Source organism: Bidens hawaiensis, unplaced genomic scaffold (genome assembly GCF_021521415.1).
Source record: "Bidens hawaiensis isolate Kalapana, Puna unplaced genomic scaffold, B.hawaiensis_p1.1 tig00008374_1, whole genome shotgun sequence".
In the NCBI taxonomy this organism is placed as follows: Eukaryota; Viridiplantae; Streptophyta; class Magnoliopsida; order Asterales; family Asteraceae; genus Bidens; species Bidens hawaiensis.
The window spans coordinates 642,461-665,468 of record NW_027491592.1 but is presented as its reverse complement, the minus strand read 5'-3'; the positions used below and the strand labels follow the sequence as shown (position 1 = coordinate 665,468).

At 39.5% G+C, this 23,008-nt stretch overlaps 2 pseudogenes across 2 annotated transcripts; one reads left to right on the top strand and one right to left on the bottom strand.

Annotated features, from left to right (window-relative positions):
* Positions 1–61: 61 nt before the first annotated feature.
* LOC143637618 (G-type lectin S-receptor-like serine/threonine-protein kinase At4g27290) lies at positions 62–3,448 on the bottom strand (annotated as a pseudogene). The gene is made up of 7 exons (XR_013154465.1): positions 2,156–3,448; positions 1,890–2,033; positions 1,660–1,817; positions 1,385–1,595; positions 1,038–1,294; positions 584–734; positions 62–499 (listed from the first exon to the last, which is right to left on the bottom strand). The product of XR_013154465.1 is annotated as a G-type lectin S-receptor-like serine/threonine-protein kinase At4g27290 (transcript).
* Positions 3,449–13,485: 10,037 nt separating this feature from the next.
* LOC143637617 (G-type lectin S-receptor-like serine/threonine-protein kinase At4g27290) lies at positions 13,486–16,806 on the top strand (annotated as a pseudogene). The gene is made up of 7 exons (XR_013154464.1): positions 13,486–14,764; positions 14,853–15,018; positions 15,089–15,242; positions 15,337–15,546; positions 15,634–15,871; positions 15,989–16,139; positions 16,230–16,806. The product of XR_013154464.1 is annotated as a G-type lectin S-receptor-like serine/threonine-protein kinase At4g27290 (transcript).
* Positions 16,807–23,008: the final 6,202 nt, after the last annotated feature.

The following is a 23,008-nucleotide window of genomic DNA, read 5'->3' as shown; positions in this document are numbered from 1 at the left end:
CATAACAAGCCATCTGAACTTTGTTAATACTCTAAATACAAAACCTGCTCAAATATTTTACTATAAACTGAAGGCTAGAATCATAGTGAGATCTCAGTGAAGATAAGACATGCCGTCGGATTAAGTTTGACTGATTAACGGGCAAACATCCGTGATCAAATAATAAGTGCAACATTATGTGAGTGGAACAATGACCCTCAACGTGCACTTCCTATCGAGCATATGCAATCGTTATTGTGCTTTCATCAACCGATGGAAGAGATTCAAGTTTACCACGGCTCTCATCAGTGTAGAAAGCAGGCTGCTTGGGTTCAGGCAGTGCTCCCTCACTAACCAACATCAGAACCACCGACCACATAGTTGGTCTATCCTCTGGATGATGCTGCACGCATAACAACCCGACATGTATTGATCTTAGTACTTCAGATACCACACATGAGCCATGTAAAGATGCACTCATTAGTTCAATGAACCTTCCTTCTTTATTTAGTCTCCATGCCTACACCAAACCCAAACACATCAAAATAATCAATAGTTTGTTTCTGGTCAAGATATTGGGATTTGGTCTTACAACTTAGCTTACATGTCCAAGAAGGTTATCATTGTGGTCCCCATGAGAGAACTCTTTGTATCTCTTTCCACAAATTATCTCCAACATAAGACCACCAAAACTAAATACGTCTGATTTTGTTGAGAAACGCCCGTATACCGCGTACTCTGGAGAAATGTAACCACTATGTACAAGTTAAACAAGATAAAATTTGTAGATTAGTTGAAAAATATCATTTAATTATTAACAAAAAAGTTCAGGGTCAAAGTTTAATACACAAATTCATTATTTTATGCTATTTCTTTCGACCCAAAATTTTCAAACCCAAATGATAACACTGAAAAACTGAAACCGAATGGTTTTCAAAAACCCAAAAACTGAACTTTCAGTTTTTGGTTTGGTTGGAGCCCAAAACCAAATCAAACCGACCCTTGCACACCCGTCTTTTCTAGGAAACAATGTATTATATATATTTGAGGATTCTTACTATGTTCCGACCACTTTCTTTGTCTTAGCACTAGTCTCGTGCCCTACAAACTTTCTCGTGCCCTACAAACTTTCTAGCAAGGCCGAAGTCTGATATTTTTGGATTCATGTCACCGTCCAGCAAAATATTACTTGCCTTGAGATCTCTGTGGATAATTTGAAGACGGGAATCTTGATGTAGATAGAGAATACCTCGAGCTATCCCATGTATTATATTGAATCGTTGAGGCCAATTAAGCATCAAACTTCTGGTTTCATCTGCCAAAAGAGGTGAGTATTATGTCATGTGTTATTATATAGTATATGAAAGTATGCTACTTATGTGATATCATGGAGAGTGAGTCAAACCGAAAAGAAACCAATCCAAGCTTTTGTTAGTCATGTATTCGTATATCAAAATCAGTTCGTGTTTATGAATGCAATATCCAAAAAGTTGCACAAGATTCCGATGCTGAAGCTTTGCATGACATATGACTTCATTCTTAAACTCATCAAGTCCTTGTTTAGATGTTTCTGAGAGCCGCTTCACGGCTATTTCTCTTCCATCTCCCAACGCTCCCTAAAAGATTACGCTTGTATTAACAATTCATGAGATCACATATAAATAAGTATAAAGGAGTTACCTTGTAAACGGGACCAAAGCCGCCTTCTCCAATCTTATTATTGGAAACACTGAAGTTGCATGTGGCCTTGGCTACTTCATATAGGCTAAAAGATTGCAAATCATCAAGATGTTCCATCAGCAAACTTGTATTTTTTTCATCATGAACATTCCACTTTCCTACAAAATGATATTGTTACATGGTTTTGTTAGATTTCGTATCCTATAAACATGAAAACGCGTAAACATTACCTCGTCTTTTCATGTGAGGCGTTTTGCTAATTTTTCTACACGCATGCACCATTGCTAAGAGAAGTGACATCGCTGATGAAGGTAAAAGCACTAGTATAAGTATCCATTTCCTTTCGTTGGGATCGGACCGGGAGTTCACAAGACCTTTTATCAAGAAATAATGATAATTTAGCTCATGTAAAAGTGACTAAAATTTTAACTGAATCTTAACTAGAATAGAAGGAAATTAACCCTTACTATATACAAGTGAGAAATAGCTTGTGTACCTTCTAACTCAGAGGCTGCAATTCTTATATAAATATCTTGATTTACATCATACTCTCTAGTGTCCGAAAGCTCATCAAGCCAAAGCAAACATCCACTTCCTCCATTTCTAATATCCAAACTCATATAACCGGTACAAGAGCAGTTCCTTTTGCAAACGATCTCACATTCTCCGAGTGTCATGCTCACATTATACCATGACCGTCGCGTGTCTGGCACCTTCACTCGCGCAACTCTCCAAAAACATCATCACCCTCACTCCCATGCCCACAATTCAACGCCTTTTTGCGCTTACACCCGCTCACCCAATCAGACGCCGCCCATACTTCAGAATTTCGTGGTTCAAACCCGTGCATACAAGTACAAGGTGGATGCTTGTTAATACTACAAATCCCATAAGCACCACAAAGTGAATACCGATCACAACTATCTACCTTCCCGGTTGCATACACAATCCAGTCTTGTATCCGCTCAATCCATTGCAAAAACTCTGTCTTCCCATCCCATGACAAAACTAACCTTTGCACAACCGAACCTTTAAGCGCATATCTATGATAGATCTCCCTCTCATTCATCACAAACTCGCTCGAGTAAATCTGGTTTTCCTTTTCAATAGGAAAACCACTAAACCCAAGACCGTTCCATGGTCCACGCCTTCTTAACAAAACATCACCTTGCCACCCTAAAGTTTGAGGGTACCCATCCGTGTCATGTGTATTCCTATACACGCCTATACCAGGATCATCCGGACTCTTCCAAGATGTCAAAAACCTTTGTAACCCGGTTACCAAATCGTTACCAAATTTCATTCCGGGTAGTTGTGTGTCACTAGGATAATCAAAACTTTGCCAAACTATTTCACTTTTAATTTTATTCCACACAACAAGATTCCCCGTATCTAGAAGCTGCATTGTCACCACTGGATTATTATTATTATTATTACTCCTTGAAGATACCGTCGAATTTGATGACCAGACTACCGGGTTGCGGCTACTATATATCAGTAAGTTTCCATATCTGGTAAGTTTTAAAACTCCTGAATTATCTGTAACTGGTGTCTCTCTATTAGCAACCCATACAACGGTACCGTACGATATCTTGTTGTACCATATTCCCACGTACTGGTTCTTGGATTTCCCGGGCGTAAAAAATCCCAATTCGAACATTTCGCATACGGAAACAAGGGAATTGCCATCTTTGATCTCTTGGTTTGCAGGTAAGGTATCTAGTGCAACACAATCTGATGCTAGCAAGACGAAAGCAATAGCAATAAATAATAATATAGGATTCTCCATTGATGATCTGAAATCATTAAAGGAATGGCAATTTTTTAGTCATCAAATGGTTTAATATTCCACCATCAAAAGTCAAGTCAGCTGAATGAGGTCTTCATTCTTATGTGACTCTCCAAAATTCCTCCAGAACACCTTTTACGAAAGAAAAAAAAAAGGTTCGTTATTATTTTACTTATTTGACAATATCCATGATATATTAATAACTTTATAAGAGCATATATGATATTTTTAGTTTTGCGTGGGTATATATGATAGTTCAATATTTGTAAGGGTATATATGAAATTTCCCCTACTAGAAAACTAGGCGATTGAGACCAAAATAAAAAGGTGGCAAAATTTTCAAATGACTTGCACTGAAATTATAATGATGGCAAAATTAACAACCAATGCGTTGCAAAACGGTTGAAAATATGAGAAAAATAAATCGCAAACTTTACGACTAAAAAGGCGGTAGCAAAACCATATTTAAAATAAATGACAAAACATAATCAAAGCCTTTTTATACATTTTATAATAATTGACAAAATAGCTGCACACCATATCTCCTGCCATCATTTTAAACAAATCGCTCCTCTTCCGGCATCATCCGCCTCTCTGTTACGTACCAAAACGGAATATATGTATGGAGTGGTTCTCCATTGATGATCCAATGCTTGAGTGGAAGCAATGGTAGTTTGTTTGGTATGTGACAAGTTTTTCTACGAATAGTAACCTTGGTGGGACAGGGTTGTGGTCCTAAGTTAAATTTTCTTTTTTGGTGAGCTCATTACACAATTGGTGTCTATTGAATATTGTATGTGCTAGATTATAGGGAAAATTTTCAAAATGTCCATTTCACTTTTAGAAGTTAACATCTTGTCTATTTGAAATGTGTTTTCTCAAACTATCTACACCCGCATCAGTTGATTAGTCCAGATTATATCATCACTCGACCGGATTTTAATCCTACCAGAGAATGTCACGTGTCAAAACAAATCTAGTTGAAAGCGACTGAATTGTACCTTCGACTGGATTTTTGAAAAATCCTTTTGACACGTGTCATTTTATAGGCTGGATTAAAATCCAGTTGGTGTGATTATAATCCGAGCTGATCGACCCTGTTTTGGGTGTGGATAGTTTGGGAAAGATAGACCAACGATGGTGTCAGTGGTGACGGATCCTTGCCTGAACCAAAACAACCTGCTTTTTTTTTTCAATTGAGAGAGCTTCCGTGAACATAAATCTCTTCCATCTGTTAATGAATGCACGAGAACACTATTGTACAATCGAATGCAATGACATGTTTATGCTAGGAAGATGTTTAACTATGTCTTTTCATAAATTATGAATGGCGATGTTTGCTGTCGGAAAAAAAATGTGAAAAAAATTTAGTTTCACTAACTTTGGATAAAACTAATTAATTGTAGCTGTGATTAATACATTTTCTACTTGCTGGATTTGTTTTCTACCGTGTAAGAGTTTCGAAATGAACCAAATCATGTCAAAACAGAGCTAAGATAAATGTGATATTGAAGATTAAATTTGTGTGTCTGAAGCTGTGGAAGCTGCGTAAATTGGAAAGAAAAAGAGGGGGAACTTGTCCCACATAAGAGGATAAACACTGTAGGTTCTAAGAGCGGATCAAACAACAAAGTTCACAAATCAATCTCACTTATTAGCTAACGGAAATCACTAGTAAGCAACCGAGATCTTAGATCTTGTTGGTGTTTGTTATTACCCGAAAATAGAAAGAAAGAGGGAGTAGGGAGAGAGTTGGTGAAGAGATAAGGTTGAGTATTTTCAAAAAGGTTAGTGAGTGCATAGACATGCTTTCCTATTTATAGGAGAAGCATGTCATGCCTCTTTGTATTATAAACGACCCAATGGGCTCAATATTACATAACCTCGGGCCTAAACATACAACAAACAAACCGACAAACTAACAAAATACATTGTAAATAGATTAAACAAATACAACAGACTAAAATACTAAAATACAAAACGGGGCCCTACAAACACACCATGAGGAGCACTAGCTCCTTAATATTGCTTCTTTAATAAAGAAACTCGTGGGGACCTATAAGAGTGCGCAATATCATGACTCTCGTAGGCGATGGATATGGCCAATGCGGTACGTAAACTTTGCACTTTGCCAACCACTTTAGAGATGCCCTTATGTTTTTGAAGATGTGTTCAGCTCGGAGGGTGTTATCCTAGGAAGCGATCTATAGACCCTTGTTCAAACTAGGATCATAGGAAGTGATCTATAGATCCTCGTTCAGAAACTAGGATCTGAAAACGCCGATCCGGTTTAAGTTCAGAGGCTCCTGGCATGTGCAGAATTTAGGCCAAGAGGTGGAGAACATTTCAAGCCATCTGGAAATGTTTTATTAAAATGAGACTCGCGTAAGTATGACCAAGAGTCGGTACACTTTTTGATTTTATTTATGATTTGCGCATCGAAAAACATTTTTCTTTATTAATTTATAATAATTAAACAACCCAAGAGTTGAATAAATATTTACTGTCAAGCAAGGGCTTAAAGACCCTTTGATATATATATATATATATACACACACAAAAAAAAACCATCTTGATTAACATTAATAGGATCCAATTACAATAGTGAGCTGACAGGTAAGCGGACAACAAGCTGCGAGCCTGCGACTCCACCCCCTTTTGAATGACAAAAGTTATTGTTTTTCAGCGTCGTTGAGTTACTGTGCACGACCCGTTGAACTCTTTGATATTATAATACATTGTTTAATAATACAATATTTACATTTGCTGTCTTTAAACACTTTTATAAAATCTGGATTTAGTCCCAAGGTCTTATTGTCACTAAGGAGTTGATTAGTTTAATAGATTTCAGAAAGTCACTCACATGTTATAGATAAGTTAAACTCAAAGAAGCTTGTTAGCAGGAACTTTATGTTAAAAAGGTAGGAATTTTAGAAGGTTTAATGTATACATTAAAGTCTAATCATGTTCTAACAGGTTTTATTCAAAAGGAGTTAATTTAAGGTAAAGTTGTGAATATAAGCCTATGTGTTGAAACGGTCAGATAGTTATAGAAGGCCGCCAATTCATCAGTTGACTTGACTTTAGAAAGTTGAATTTTAAACCAGTTGAGGACCATATAATATTCCGTATTGCCTTTATGTTTGGATGAGCAATGGAGAACCATATATTATTCTTTATTGCTTTGTCCTTGCTTATATCCATTATAATCCCATGCGCGGCCCCGACCTAAGACCTTAACAACTATGTTTTGGCATGTGCTTTGCCTTAGTTGTGCTTAGGTATTTTTATGGTCCAGCTGCGCAATACGTAGGATGGATGCTATGAGTAATTTGAGCTAAGGCTCATATTATTGGGCTAAGGCCCTGACGTTTTAGAGTTAAAACTCGTTAACGCGTCTGAGCTTGAAGCTCGCGCATGTATGTTTTACTTCGTTTTATTTTTAGTTTAATGTCAATACAATGTTGTCATATTGCTCAAAATTAATAAAGGGAAGTGTGAAACATATATGCAAAAGGTAATAGAACGCATATAGAGCGCATCATTATTCATAATGGCTTAAAAAGGCTTGATTACAAACTTGACAACTTTTACATGAAACATTTTCTAAGTTGTGCTGCGTTCCATGTGCGCGGGATCTTCTTTCCATTTAAATCTTTTAAAGCGTATGCGCCTTTTCCCAATTCTTCCGAGACTTGATAAGGTCCCTCCCAGTTGGGAGACATCTTTCCCGGGGGTATTGCGCGACTAGCTTCATTGTTCCGAAGGACAAAATCATTCTTCTTGAAGTGGCATTCTTTCACGCGCTGATTGTAGTATTTTTCTAGCTTTTTCTTGTATTTGGCTTCACTGATGATAGCCGCCTCTCTGCGTCCCTCAAGTAAATTGAGATCCAACCTCCTTTCTTGCTCGTTATCCGTCTTACTCATCATGAGCACTCAATAGGATGGGCATCCAATCTCTGCTGGAATCATAGCCTCCGTTCCATAGGTTAGGCTGAACGGGGACTCGCCATTGCTGGTTTTGCTTAATGTCCTGTGCGCCCACAGGACATTAGGTAACTCCTCGACCCATGCATGGGACTCTCCCTTCAACCTTTTCTTCAGCCCATTCAGCAAGCTTTGGTTCGCGCGTTCCACTTGACCATTCCCTTGAGGGTGGTATACTGAGGTGAAGACCTGATTGATGTGTAATTCCTTGAACCAACTGGATATCTTCCTGTCAGTGAATTGTTTGCCATTGTCGCTCACGATTTCCATGGGCAGGCCAAAACGGCATACGATGTGGCTCCAAATAAATTGCTTCATTGCCTCGGCTGTAACTTTTGCCAGTGGCTTGGCTTCAACCCATTTTGTGAAATAGTCTACTGCCACTACCAAAAACTTCACTCGCCCTGGCGCTTGTGGTAAGGGACCCACAATATCGATTGCCCACTTGTGGAAAGGCCATGCAGAGGTTATCGGAATCAAGTTGTTCTTTGGCCGCATGGTATTTGGCGCGTAGCTCTGACACGCTTTGCATTTTTGGATCTCTTTTAACGCGTCCAAGTACATGCCTGGCCAATAGTAACCTGCGTTCATTGCCTTGGCGACCACCATGCGCGGGCCAGCATGTATTCCACAGATTCCTTCGTGTATCTCTCTGATCACATAGCTTGCTTCCTCAGCGTCTAGGCATTTCATGAGTGGTCCAAGATAAGAGCGTCGATATAACGTACCATCGAGCATTTCGTAGTTCTGCGACTTGTGTCTTATCTTCCTCGCCTGTGCGCGATCGTCTGGTACCTTTCCCTCCTTCAAGAATTCCATTATTGGAGTTATCCATGATGAAGGTGTTGTATGAATTACAAGAACAGACTTCGCTCCCACTGACGGGTTGCTCATTACTTCCACCCTGACATCTTTGCCAAAATGATCGAAGCTGGTTGATGCCATCTTGCTTAGCGCGTCGGCAGACTTATTTTCACTGCGCGGAATGTGTATGATTCTGAAAAAGTCAAATTGTTCGGTGAGTTTCTTCGCCTGCTCTAGATACAGAGGCATGGTGTTCTCCTTGGCATCATAAAGGCCATTGACTTGTGCTGCTACCAGGTATGAATCTACATGAGCCTCTAGCTTTTTAACTCCGAACTTGTGCGCGATGCGCAAACCAGCCAGCAGGGCTTCATACTCAGCTTCATTGTTGGTGCTCTTGAAATCCAACCTGATTGCGTAAGTATACTCATGATTTTCTGGATCCACTAATTTGAGGCCTGCGCCGGACCCTTCGTTGTTTGAAGCTCCATCAGTGAATAATCTCCAAACGTTTTCTTCATTATTGGCTTGCGGAGGGTCTACTTCGCGCTGAACCTCTTCGACTTTTCCTTCAGGGATTTCTGCGATGAAATCAGCTAAAACCTGTCCCTTGATTGCTGGACGAGGCTTATAGGTGATCGTGTGCTCCCCTAATTCCAGCGCCCATTTTGTCAGCCTTCCTGAGAGCGCGGGACGTCGCAAGACTTGCTGGATGTTGTAATCAGTCAGGACTTCAATAGGATGACCATTGAAATATCTGTGAAGCTTGCGCGACGCATGCGTTAGTGATAAAACTAACTTTTCTATGATGGTGTAGCGCGTCTCAGGATCTGTCAGCACCCGACTTACATAATAAATTGGTGTTTGGATTCCCTTGCGATCCACCAATAATACTGCGCCAATGGCGCGCTCTCCTGCTGACAGGTACAACGTTAAAGTTTCACCAGGTAGTGGAGCTGTGAGCGCAGGCAGATTTATCAGACATTCTTTTATCTCACTGAAAGCTTGCTCGGCCTCAGGCGTCCACTTGAATTGGCTTTTCTTTAAGCAATTTCTCAGTGTGTTAATGAATGGGGTAGATTTGCTTGCATGGTTTGCTAGGAACCTGTTAATTGATACCAATCTACCATTCAACTTTTGAACTTCCTTCATGGTGGATGGTGAGGGCATGCCAAGGATAGCCTCCACCTTCTCTGGGTTCACCTTGAAACCATCCTTGGTGACCATTACGCCGAGAAATTTCCCTTCTTCAACACCGAATGTGCATTTGCTCGGGTTGAGCTTCATGTTTACTTCCTTTAGGCGCTGAAGGGTTTCTTCGATGTCTTTGAGCATTTGTTTTTCCTCCCTGCTTTTAATCACCAAATCATCCACGTAGACTTCTAAGTTTTTTCCAATCTGCTCGTTGAAAATTGCATCAATGAGTCTTTGGTAAGTGGCTCCTGCATTCTTCAAACCAAAGGGCATTTTTGTGTAACAGAAAACACCCTTGTCAGTTCTGAAAGCAGTCTTGTCTTCATCTTGTGGTGCCATTTGAATTTGGTGATAGCCCTTATAGGCATCTAGGAAACATTTGAGCTTAAATGGCACCACAGAGTCCACCTTCATGTCAATGTTTGGGAGGGGGTAACAATCTTTTGGACACGCCTTGTTGAGGTCCTTGAAATCAATGCACATTCTCCATGACCCATTGCTCTTCTTTACCATTACAGGATTGGCTACCCATGTTTGATATCGTATTGGGCGGATGATATTCGCGCGCAGTAGATCTTCTACTTGCTTATTCATGGCCTTTGTCTTCTCGTCTCCCATGACTCTTTTCTTTTGAGCAATTGGCTCCACGGACTTGAATGTGTTGAGAGAGTGTTGCGCTAGGTCTCGCGGAACCCCAGTCATATCAGAATGTTGCCACGCGAAGACTGACATATATGTTGTGAGCAATCTTTTTATTCTCACTCTTGTGTCATCTGATATCGTAGCTCCGATTGTGATTGTTTGTTCTGGGAATTTTGGGTTGAGAATCCATTCCTCTGGCGCGTTGTTTGCCACTGGAAGCTTCATTCTCCCCTCTCGAGGTATACTTACTACTGCGCATAAGTGATCTCGGTACACAAATGTTACTCCTGTTGGTGTTGGGAACCCCAACGCGCCATGCGCTGGTGACGGTATGGCGTTGAATTGGGCAATCGTTCCTCTGCCCAAGATCATACTATGGCATGAAGTGGTGGGCAAGACCAGGAAGTTGACAATTTTAGCTCGCTTGTGCTCCTCATCCCCCATAGTTAGTTCGAATTGTATCTGACCTAGGGGGTGAATAATTTCGTTTGAGACACCCGAGATTGGTGCACTCACAACTTCAAGCCTTGCTTGGTCTTCTGGATCCAACTTCCTGAAACATTGCTCATACATGATGTCTGTCTCACTACCGATGTCCACCAGGACTCTTGACACCTCATAATGAGCGATGTGTGCAGTGATGACTAGAGGGCTGCTGATAGACGGGCCTCCTCTGATTCTTGGAAAGATTACTTGTTGCTCGCGCCAATCCCCTTGGATTTGCGCGCTTCTCTTCCTCGATCTTTGCCCTTGCCTTCTTCCTTCAGCTACACAGATTCTTTTGAATTTTTTACTGGCTGAGGCTCCGTCTGGTTGTTCGTTCTCTGGTCTTGGATTTTTTACCAGGTGAGCCAACTTGCCTGATTTCACATCTTTTTCGATCGCATCCTTCAAATGATGGCATGCATCAGTGTTGTGCCCTGTGGATTTGTGAAACTCACAATATTTGCCACTGTTCGGTGGTCCCTTATGGAGTAATGGCCTGGGGTTTTTAAACTGGACATTCTCTGTGCTTAACACTTGCGAAGGCGTTTTGGTGATGGGAGTCCATATTCTTGGTAGAGGTCTGTTAGGCTCTCTGCCGCCTTCCTTCTTGTCACCTTCTCCGTGATTAAGAATGTCTTTTTGAGGTTGGAGTGAACTTTGTTGCGCTTGCTTTTCTGTAGGAGAATAATTGGTTTGTTGCAACCTGGACCATACGGAGTTTTGTTTGCGCCTCTTTTCATTGTTGCGTGGTGCTTCTGTTTGATGCCCTTTATCTCTTGCTCTGTCTTGGGCAATTTGTTTTTCATTTCGCGCGAAGACTCGCGATGCTTCCATAAGCTTAGCCCAAGTGGTTGGCATTCCTTCTCTGCTCACGAGGGCTCTGCGGAGTTGATCACTGCGCGCGCCTTGTATAAAGGCCACGCGCAAGAGTTGTTCAGTGATGCCTCCAATTGCAAGAGATTCCTGATTGAAACGAGTTATGTAGTCTTCAATGGTTTCATCATTCCTGCGTACGCAGTGCATGATGTCATCGGGGTCGCGCGTGTGTCTGCGCTGCTGTACAAAGTGAGCCTGGGACTTTTCCAATAGCTCTTCGAACCCATCGATTTGTCCTGTCGGCAAGCTTTCGAACCAGACACGCGCTGCGCCCGTGAGGCAGCGAGCAAACATGTGACACCATGTTGGCATCGTCTAGCTTTCTAAGTTTCCAGTGTTATAAAAACCTTGTAAGAAATCATCTGGATCTTTTGTGCCATCGTACTTGCCTAAACCACTTGGCATCTTGGTTTTGTGTTGAATGGGAGCCTTCGCGATGCGCTCAGCGAATTTTGAATGTTTTACCAAGATGGCTGGCCTATATGGTGTGGTTACGTCCACTTGCTCTTTCGCTTGTGGGTTATATGGTGTGTATAAATCCATATCAGCTTTGGCCCCAGGTGCTATGTGCATGTGTGCGCGAAGCTGTGAATCTCCTGCATGAGTATCTCGCGTCTTCTTCATGCTGTGCACCTCTTCCTCATCACTAATATCAGCTTGTTCGGTGTGAACAGAATGACCGTCTTTCAGCGCGCGCGTCTTTTTTGTTGTTCCCTGAATGGTTTGTTTATCAAATGCGAGCCTTTGTGTTAAATCGGCTAACTTTTTGTGTTTTACCAACTCATTGTATTTGTCCATTAAACGCCGTTGTTCTTTTATGAGCCATTCTTTAGGGTCATTGGTTTCAACTTCCGGGCCCATTGGTCCTTTTTGTTTTGCACCAGTCAGATTTTGGAACGTGAGATCGTCTGGGGGAGTCTCAGTTTGACTATGAGGTGTTGTGTTGAAGGGATGGTTACTGGTGGTGCGCGCAGTGTCACGCGGCGCCCTCAGAACCTGATGTCCCTCATTAACATCCTCAAGCTCATTATCCTCCAGAACTTGATCATTGTTTCGAACACCGGAAACCATGGTGAAGAGAAAATTGATGAAATAGTAGTTTTGTTGCCGTTGTCCCACAGATGGCGCCAATGAAGAAGCGTGTATCGACTTACTTGTATACGATCAACGTTCCTCGGGTACGAGTGTGCTATATCACCGATGGTTTTCCGAGATACGAGTTCTTCCACCTACAAAACGAACAGCACCGTGAGCTTACCCCTCAGAAAGGGACAGAGGGGTCCTCTTTGGGGTAACCCTCCGGTGTGAGAATCAGGTATTGTAGGAGAAGATAATCAAGATGTGAAAATGAGTAAAGGACTTAGAGTATATTTTCTTGCCTGCCCCCAACTGTGGAGGTGGTGTGGTATTTATAGTATTAGGGTTTCCAATGATTTGGCTCAGACCCAATTAGGGCCTTTTTGGCCTCCTCCCATTGCTTCGCGCCACGTGTACTTAGGACACCTGGTGCTTTTTTATTGATTATTCTCTGATCAAGGTATTTCACCTGACCCATGTGCCATCACGTGGTGGCACATGGGCTTTGCTGAGTTGTCCACCCTTCATTGGCAGCTGTCAACATCAGTACATTCTTTATTCCTTAAAAGATACCTTCTGGAAGGTTGCATGATGAATACAATCATGGTTGTCCTTATCCTGATTTGGATTAGACTATTGTCTCATTTGTTGTGTGTCGCTTACGCGCGGCCTTTATGCGCCTATCCCGGGGATGCGCAAGGTCTTCTCTTTATTCTCACAGATGTTTCATGCGTCTGCGCGTATGTGATATGCGCCACGCGCAGATTTTTCATGCGCTTGCGCATAGGTTTTGGCCTTGTGTCTTCATGACATCCTGATTTCAAGCCTCTTGTCTATATCTTGTGGGTTGACCCGCCCCGCTCGATGTTAAGGCGGGTGCATACCCCTTCAAGTTGACTTGACTTTAGAAAGTTGAATTTTAAACCAGTTGAGGACCATATAATATTCCGTATTGCCTTTATGTTTGGATGAGCAATGGAGAACCATATATTATTCTTTATTGCTTTGTCCTTGCTATCATTAAAATGTGCTGCACTAGATACCATATATGCAAATCAAGAAATCAAAGATGGTAAAGACACTCTTGTTTCTCAAGGTGAAATGTTCGAGTTGGGCTTTTTTAGTCCCGGGAAGTCCAAGAACCGATACCTGGGGATATGGTACAAGAAGATATCAAATGGTACTGTTGTATGGGTTGCTAATAGGGAAACACCAATTACAGATACATCAGGCATGCTCAAACTTAGCCGACAGGGAGACCTGGTGATTCTCAGTGGCGGCAACACCACGGTTTGGTCATCCAATACAACAGTGTCCGCGCGGAGTAATAATCATGTGGTGGCTGCGCAGCTTCTAGATAATGGAAATCTTGTTGTGCGGAATGAAAATAATATAATTTGGCAAAGTTTTGACTATCCTGGTGATACGCATCTACCTGGAATGAAACTCGGGAAGGACTTGGTAACAGGGTTAGACAGGTTCTTGACATCTTGGAAGAGTCCTGTTGATCCATCTATAGGTGAGTATTATATTATACACGACACAAATGGATATCCACAAACTTTAAGGTGGCAGGGTGATGATATAGTAGCAAGACTTGGACCATGGAATGGCCTCGGCTTTAGTGGCTTTCCTATTGAAATAGAAAATCAGATTTACTCCACTGAGTTTGTCATGAACGAGAAGGAAATCTATCATAGATATGCACTTATAAGTTCAGTTGTACAAAGGATAGTATAGACATGGGATGGCAAGACACAGTTTTTGCAATGGATTGAGAGAACCAAAAACTGGTTTGTGTATGCAAATACAGAGGTAGATACTTGTGATCGGTTTTCGCTATGCGGTCCTTATGGAATCTGTAGCATTAACAAGCATCCACCTTGTGCTTGTATGCCAGGTTTTGAACCAAGAAATCCAGAAGAATGGCAGGCATCTGATTGGGCGAGTGGGTGTATACGCAAAAAGCCTTTGAATTATGGAAATGGGAATGGGGATGAGGATGGTTTTTGGAAAATTGCACAAGTCAAGGTACCAGACACACGGCGGTCATGGTATAATGTAAGCATGACCTTACAAGAATGTGAGATGACCTGCCAACGGAACTGCTCTTGTACAGGTTATGCAAGTTTAGATATCAGAAATGGAGGAAGTGGATGTTTGCTATGGCTTGATGAGCTTTTGGATACTATAGAGTATGATGTTGATCAAGATATCTACATAAGAATGGCAGCCTCCGAGTTAGAAGGTACACAATTTGCTTCTAAAAATTGAACTATTTTTGCGTTTTTAGCATCTGTGGTAAACATCTAACTATTATTACTCCTTAAGGAAAGATCTAGTGAACTCCCAGTCTGATCTGAACGAAAGGAAAACAATACTTATAGTAGCGCTTTTAACTTCATCAGCTGTGCCACTTCTCTTTGCAGTGGCATGTGTCGGTAGAAAGCTAAAGAGAACGGCCCTCATGAAAAGACGAGGTAACAAAGAGGAGAAAGCAATGTTGATAATTTTTCATGTTTATATATCGGAGATGAAATTTGAAAAGATTATGCAACCATATTGTTTGTAGGACAGAGGCATGTGCGTGATGAAAAAATACAAGTCTGCAAACGGACCATTTAGAAGACTTACAAATTTTCAGCCTATATGAAGTAGCCAGGGTCACTAACAACTTCAGTGTCTCCAATAAGATTGGAGAAGGCGGCTTTGGTCCCGTTTACAAGGTAACTTCACCATCATGAATCATGAATCGATAACTTTAAAATCTACAAAATTTGAAGTTATTCTTAAATAATGATTATACACATAATCTTTAAGGGCGTGTTGGAAGATGGACATGAAATAGCTGTAAAGCGACTGTCCGAAACATCCAACAAGGTCTTGATGAGTTCAAGAATGAGGTCATTTGTATTGCAAAACTTCAGCATCGGAATCTAGTAAAACTTCTTGGATATTGTGTTCATCAAAATGAATTGATTTTGATTTATGAATACATGACTAACAAAAGCTTGGACTGGTTTCTTTTTGGTATGACTCACTCCCTATGATATCACTTGGTGTCTTACTTTCAACCTTCATATAATAACACATGACATGGTATCCACCTTTTGGCAGATGAAACAAGAAGTTTAATGCTTAATTGGCCTCAACGATTCAATATAATACATGGGATAGCTCGAGGTATTCTCTATCTACATCAAGATTCCCGCCTTCATATTATCCATAGAGATCTTAAGGCAAGTAATATTTTGCTGGACGGTGACATGAATCCAAAAATATCTGACTTCGGCCTAGCTAGAATGTTCTTAGAACATGATACGATTTCTAAGACAAAGAAAGTGGTCGGAACATAGTAAGAATCCTCCTTAACTTCAATCCCTATACTCCATAAAATAAGGAAGATGATACTGAGAGAGAAACACCAACACTAATATGTAAATTGAATTTTTTGTTATTACCCAATCTGTAGTGGTTACATTTCTCCAGAGTACGCAGTACATGGGCATTTCTCTATAAAGTCAGACGTATTTAGTTTTGGTGTTCTTGTGTTGGAGATAATTTGTGGGAAGAAAAACAGAGAATTCTTTCATGAAGACCACAATGACAATCTTCTTGGACATGTAAGTCAAGTTGTAAGACCAAATCCTAATATCTTGACCAAAAACTAGAAACTAGTGATATGCTTAAATATGTTTTTCGGTTTGATGTAGGCATGGAGACTCAATAAAGAAGGACGGCCCAGTGAGTTAATGAGTGAATCTTTACAGGTCTCATGTGTGGTCTCTGAAGTACTAAGATCAATACAAGTTGCACTATTATGTGTGCAACATCATGCAGAAGATAGGCCAACTATGTTGTCAGTGGTTTTGATGTTGATTAGTGAGGGAGTATTGCCTGAACCAAAACAACCTGCTTTTTTCAGTGGAGAGAGCTGCCCTGAACATGAATCTTTTCCATCAGTTGATGAACACACGATAACACTGCCGCATGCTCGATAGAACACACATAGTTGTTCCATGATCGAATATGTCCAAATACCTGTAATATCTTTGTTATTTTCTCCTGTGTACGGTTTGTGGTTAAGGAATCATTCCTTAGTAAGTCAAGTTGAGATGCAACCCTTCAGTTTTGTATAACAAGAGGCGCAAGAACAAATGATAGAGATAGATAACAAGTTCTAATTTACTTTGACTAATGTATTCTGATTCAAAAAATTAATTTAAAATTTGGTTAGTTTTTATATTTCAAAACTCACTCAAATGGCATAAATATATCAATTACAAAGAAGCTTGTTAGGAAGTTCATGCATAATATACAATAAATATGTGAAGATAATCAAGGTAACCATGATATTGCTACACATTTCGCTAGAATCAAATCTATTTGGGATGAATTAAATGCTATAAGTACCATTCATGCTTGTACATGTGGAATTGCAACTTTAATTGCTAAAAGAGATGATGGTCAAATATTGATTCAGTTTCTAATGAGACTTAATTCTAATTAACACCGATCCAATTCCCTTAACGGGTCCTGGATCTAATGAGTCAATCGGGTAGGATACAATAACAACCAACACGATATGAGCACAACTTCCCAAAGTCCAGTGATCAGAACCTGCAAAACAGACACTGTGAGCTCGTTACGGGAAGGACAAGGGGGGGGGGGGGGTTCTTCCCGTAACCACACTCCGGCGTGAGAATAAGTACTATTCTTACGTAAAGAGAGTACTAGAGTATTGAGAGTAAATATTTGAGAGTGAATGTGTACCTTATGCAGATGAAGAGAGTATTTATAGCCGAAGGATGTGGGAATTATGATTGGCCAGCTGTCCCTTTCTAGAAGATTTCAGTAACCGTATGGACGCGTGTCCTTACGTGATAGGTTGAGTTATACGTCCCATGTGCATGGGTATAACAACCTGGACACACGTCATTCTATGATTGGATGAGTTGATCCCTGGCCATGTGCACGTTTATAACAAACTGGCCAGGTGTCCTTCATTCATTGGTCGACGGGTCACGTATTCTCCAAGTAACGATTGTGGTTATTCTTCTAGAAGGTAGTTAGTTATTTACAGCTGTCTTGTTGGCATTGCCTTCCGGTCACTTGGCGGATAGATGTGCTATCACACGGATGACATCTAGGCCTGTTCACGAGCCGAGCCGAGCCCGAGCCAAGGTCAGCTCGAGCTCGATAATTATTCGAGCCGGCTCGGCTCGAGCTCGAATCTTAATCTAGCTAAAAATATGAGCTCAAGCTCTGCTCGATTTTAAATCGAGCCAGCTCAGCTCAGCTCGGCTCGATTTGGCTCGAATTTACCTGTAATAATAACAATTATATGCAACAATGAAGGTCTGTTAGATATCATAATAAATCTCATCAATGTTGTAGTTATTCACTTAGACTAACCGCTGTAGTTCGCTAACCAAAAACGGTTGCATGCGATATATTTCGGCCAGATTCCGACGAACGTGATACAGCTGATAAATTAGAGCGGCTGAAATTGACATCTCGAATTTATCTATAATAATAACAATTAAATCGAGCAGTCCGGATGACTTGGAGACAATAGGCTCCTCCGGCACCTCACCAGATATTGCAGCAACAACAAACAGTTCTGAGCAGCTGGTTATTTTAGAAGGAAGAAAGAGATCAGATGAGAGTGAGTGGCTGGTTATTTTGGAGTGAGATTAGGGTTAGAATGTTAGATGGATTTTAATTGTATTGGGCTAGATGGATTTTTAATTGAGAAAGAAGCCCATATGTTATATATTTGGATTTTGGACTAGATAATTATATGCATGTATATATATATATATAATAAATTAAAATAAAATAGTTCGAGCCAATCGAGCGAGCTCGAGTTGAGCCGGGGCTAGCTTAGGCTCGGCTCGTTTAGATATCGAGTCGAGCTTGGCTCGGCTCGTTTACAATCGAGGCGATTGCGAGCGAGCTTTCTCCGAGCTTTTTTCGAGCGAGCTTCGAGCCGTGAGCTTTTTGAACAGCCCTAATGACGTCTGAGGGTGCCTGGATGTTTCCGCTTGTGACGTAAGAGTGTTCTTCCTCTATTAAGTTTTGTGTATGATCTATATGTTCCGCGGGTGGCGTATGAGGGATTCACTTCCTACCCGCGGGTAATACTTAAGGGTATTTGGGTCTTTTTGGTATCCTACCTCTATAGAATCCATAAAAAGTAACATTCTTATGATGCATATGCTCTTCTTACACATGATGAGAAACAAAAGGAAATTCATTCAACTACTCATTTTAGTACTTATTCTGCTACCATGAATGTGCATTATACTCTCAAAATGTGAATTATGACAACAAAAAGAATCTTGTTTGTTTTCATTGCAACAAGCAGTGGCGGACATAAGGCTTGGGCAGGGGTAACCCGGGTTACCCCTCAACTTCCATTCCGTAGTGTAATTTTTTTTTTATTTTCGTCGTTTTATATATCGGGTTACCCCTAAACGAAAACTGGGTTACCCCTCAAAGATTTTGATAAGCCCACACATTAATTAAAAGCCCACACATTAGATAAAAGCCCACACAACTTAAATAAAATAAAACCAATTACCAGCCACCATCGCCTGCGATCTGTTCCCAGCCTCCCACCATATCCAGCGACGACCAGACCAAACAACTACCAGCCACCACCGCCGGCCCCTTCTTCAGCCACCACTGCCGTCCGCCGGCCCTTTCTCTAGTCACCACAGTTGTTTGCCACTTCGCCGACCTCTTCTTCGAAGGTATTGTTCTTGTTTGTTTTCTATTTTATTTTAGGGTTTATATAGTTATATTTAAAGAGATGAAATTGGACTTTAGATTAGGGTTTGGTTGTTAGTTTTAGTTATTGTCTTTGTTTATAATTAAGATTTTAACTCTTACTTTCTTATATAATTACTTAATTAGACCATTAGGGTATTTGGAACTTTGAAGATGAAACCACATCCTAAGCAAGCTCTTATTGGCAAATTTTTTAAAAGAAAATTTGATGACGTTGATGGAAGTCCAAATATTGGTAATGATGTGCAAGAACAAGATGACGTTGATAATATTGGTCTAAACATTCCTTCGACTTCAAGTTCTTCAATTCCACATACAATTGATTTGAATGATCTTCATTCGGATCCCTTTGATAGGCCACCTATTGCTAGTTATCACCCTAATCAAAGAGATGACATAAGACGACATTATCTTGTTAAAAAGGCTTTTCAACCACGAAATCATAACTTTCCATTCAAAGCCTATAATGGTAAGCCTAGACGTTTTAATGCATAATGGTTTGATAAATATCCGTGGTTAGAGTATAGCATAAAAGTAGACAAAGCATATTGCTTATGTTGCTACTTGTTTAAAGAAACTGTTGGTAATCAAGGTGGAAGAGGTACTTTTTCAACTGAAGGTTTTTGTAATTGGAGTAAACCAGGTGCTTTAAAAGAACATGTTGGGAAGGTTGACAGCTATCATAATAAGGCGATGCAAAAATCTGACAATCTCTTGAACCAAAAACAATCCATTAATGAGAAATTCAACAAGCAAAGTAAAGAAGAAAGGATTGGAAATCGGTTTCGATTAATGGGTTCGGTTCGTAGTACCAGATTCTTGTTAGAAAATTCTTTATCATTCCGTGGTCATGATGAATCGGAGGACTCTTTTTCTAAAGGTCTTTTTCTTGAAGTTTTAAAGTTGATAAGTGAAAATAACCCGGATATTGGTAAGTACACATTAGGGAATGCAAAAAAGAATAACAAGTTGACATCTCCATCGATACAAAAAGAGATTATCGAATGCTTTGCAAAAGAAGTAACCAAGATAATTTGTGAAGAAATTAAAGACAATGTTTTTGGGTTGTTAGTAGATGAGTCTAGTGACGTATCTTTAAATGAACAAATGGCTGTAGTCGTGAGGTATGTTGATAAACTTGGAGTTGTTAAAGAGAGTTTTATTGGAGTTGCTCATGTGAAAGACACATGTTCCTCAACTCTTAAACAAGCCATTGTTTCTTTATTAGCAAGTAACCAATTGAGCATGGATCAAGTAAGTAATAAGTTTCATACTTTAATTACAAAAACTTTAACAAAGATTATTTGATTTATCTTATAGTTTCTTTTTGTTAAAACTGGTTAGAGGTCAAGGTTATGATGGTGCAAGCAATATGCGTGGAGAGTTTAATGGGCTAAAAGCTTTGATTTTGAAAGATAACCCGTCAGCACATTACATACATTGCTTTGCTCATCAACTTCAGTTGGTGATTGTGGCTGTTGCAAAAAAACATACCGTTGTTAAAACTTTTTATGAATACCTTGCGATGATTGTTAACACGGTTTCTGCTTCTTGCAAACGAAAAGATATGATACGCGAGGCAAAAAAAGAAAGAGTAGAAAAAGAAATTCAAAAAGGTGAAATTAAGACCGGAAAAGGATTAAACCAAGAGGTTTCCCTTGTACGAGCTGGAGATACACGATGGGGTTCTCATCATAGAACAATCATAAGTTTGCTTAGATTATTTCCGGAAGTTGTTGACGTGCTTCGTTATATTCAAAAAGAAGGAGATGCTACTGACCAACGAACCCATGCAAAAGGTATTTTATCATATTTCAAAAAACTTGACTTTGTTTTTTATGCGCACTTGATGGAAGATGTTTTAGGCCACACAAATGTACTTTCAAAACATCTTCAAAAAAAGTCAAGATTTATTAGAAGCGGCTAAGTTGATAAATGGAACAAAACGAGCATTGAATGATTTAAGGCAAAACGGGTTTGCTTCAATATTGGAAAAAGTAACATCTTTTTGTGTAAAAAACAACATCAAGATGTTAGATATGACGGAAACGTATGGCAAGGCTAGAAACCAAAAGAATGTCAAACTAATCGACATCATTTTGAAGTTGACATTTTTAATACGGTTTTGGATATGCAAATCCAAGAATTTGGAAATCGATTCAATGAGGTAACAACTACTTTGCTAGAAAACATGTCGGGTTTAAATCCTCGTGACCGGTTTTCTAAGTTTGACACGTCTAAGATAATTGCATTTTCTGAGATGTATGAGAAATATTTTACTACAAAAGAAAGAGGGTGTCTTTTGGGTGAGCTTAATGTCTTCTATCACGCTGTAAAAGAAGATGAAAGATTTGCAAAACTGGATGGAATAAGTGATCTTGCTCGTCTAATGGTGGAAACCGGAAAACATCTTTCTTTTCCTTTGGTATATCGGATATTGAAGCTAGCATTGGTTTTACCGGTTGCAACCGCAACCGTTGAAAGATGTTTTTCTAAATTGAAGCTTATCAAGACGGATTTACGCAATCGAATGGGTGACGATTATTTGAACAATGCTCTAATTTGTGTGGTCGAAAGAGAAACATTTAATAAAGTAACGGAAGACGATGTAATGGCCCGATTTCAAGCTATTAAATGCCGAAGATGAGAGATCATCTATTAGGTAGGCGTGTTAACTTTATTTGTTATCGTCTTTTTTTTACATGAATGTATGATGAAAACAAAAAAATTTAGGTTACCCCTGAAATTTAGTTCTAGATCCATCACTGGCAACAAGACTGGTCACTTAGTCAATAAATGCTACAGATTAGTTGGTTTCCCTAAAGAGTTTAGGTCTGAAAGATACGACAACTTGAAAACTGATTAATTAGACTTGTAATATATTTTATACATATATTTTTCTTAAGTTCATTTTTTTTTTGGAAAAAAACATTTTGGGATATAAATAAAATCAATTTATGTATAATGATACAAGCATAGTTGTAATACATTTTTTTATACACGTTATGTATTGCTTTATTTGTAATTTAATTATAGATCATCACGTGTATTACACGTTCTCTATAGCTAGTTGTTTAATAAAACATAATTTACATTAGCTGTCTTTAAACAACTTTAAAAAGTCTGGATTTAGTCACAAGGTCTTATTGTGACTAAGGAGTTTTTATAAGAAAAAAGTTTATACGTACATATGCGTATGTTTTATAAATAAGAACATTATATAAATCAATCGGTTCAACTCAGTAGTATAATATTTAAGTATTTTTATGTTTCGTTAAGCTATTCAAAGAATTAATTATACTTGGGTGTATATTCATAAACTTCGAAAAATATTTTTATAAGATTATACTTAAGTAGAAGCATTGGACTACTCGTAATGTCTAGCAGATGAGTTCTATGACCTTGCACATGCATTTTTACAATTTTGGGCTGCAATACATGCAAATAAAATTTTAAAATCAATCTGCAACATAATTGTTTTGTTTGTGAAAATTAGCTTAAATTTAAAAGAACATTTACAGGATTACGTGTTAAAATGATTGTTTAAGTTAAATATTATTATTTCAAAAAATTAGTTCATAAGTTGATTAGTTTATTAGATTTCAGAAAAGTCACTCACATGATTCTAATAGGTTTTATTCAAAAGGAGTCAAATTAAGGTAAAGTTGTGAAAATAAGCCTATGTGTTGAAACGGTC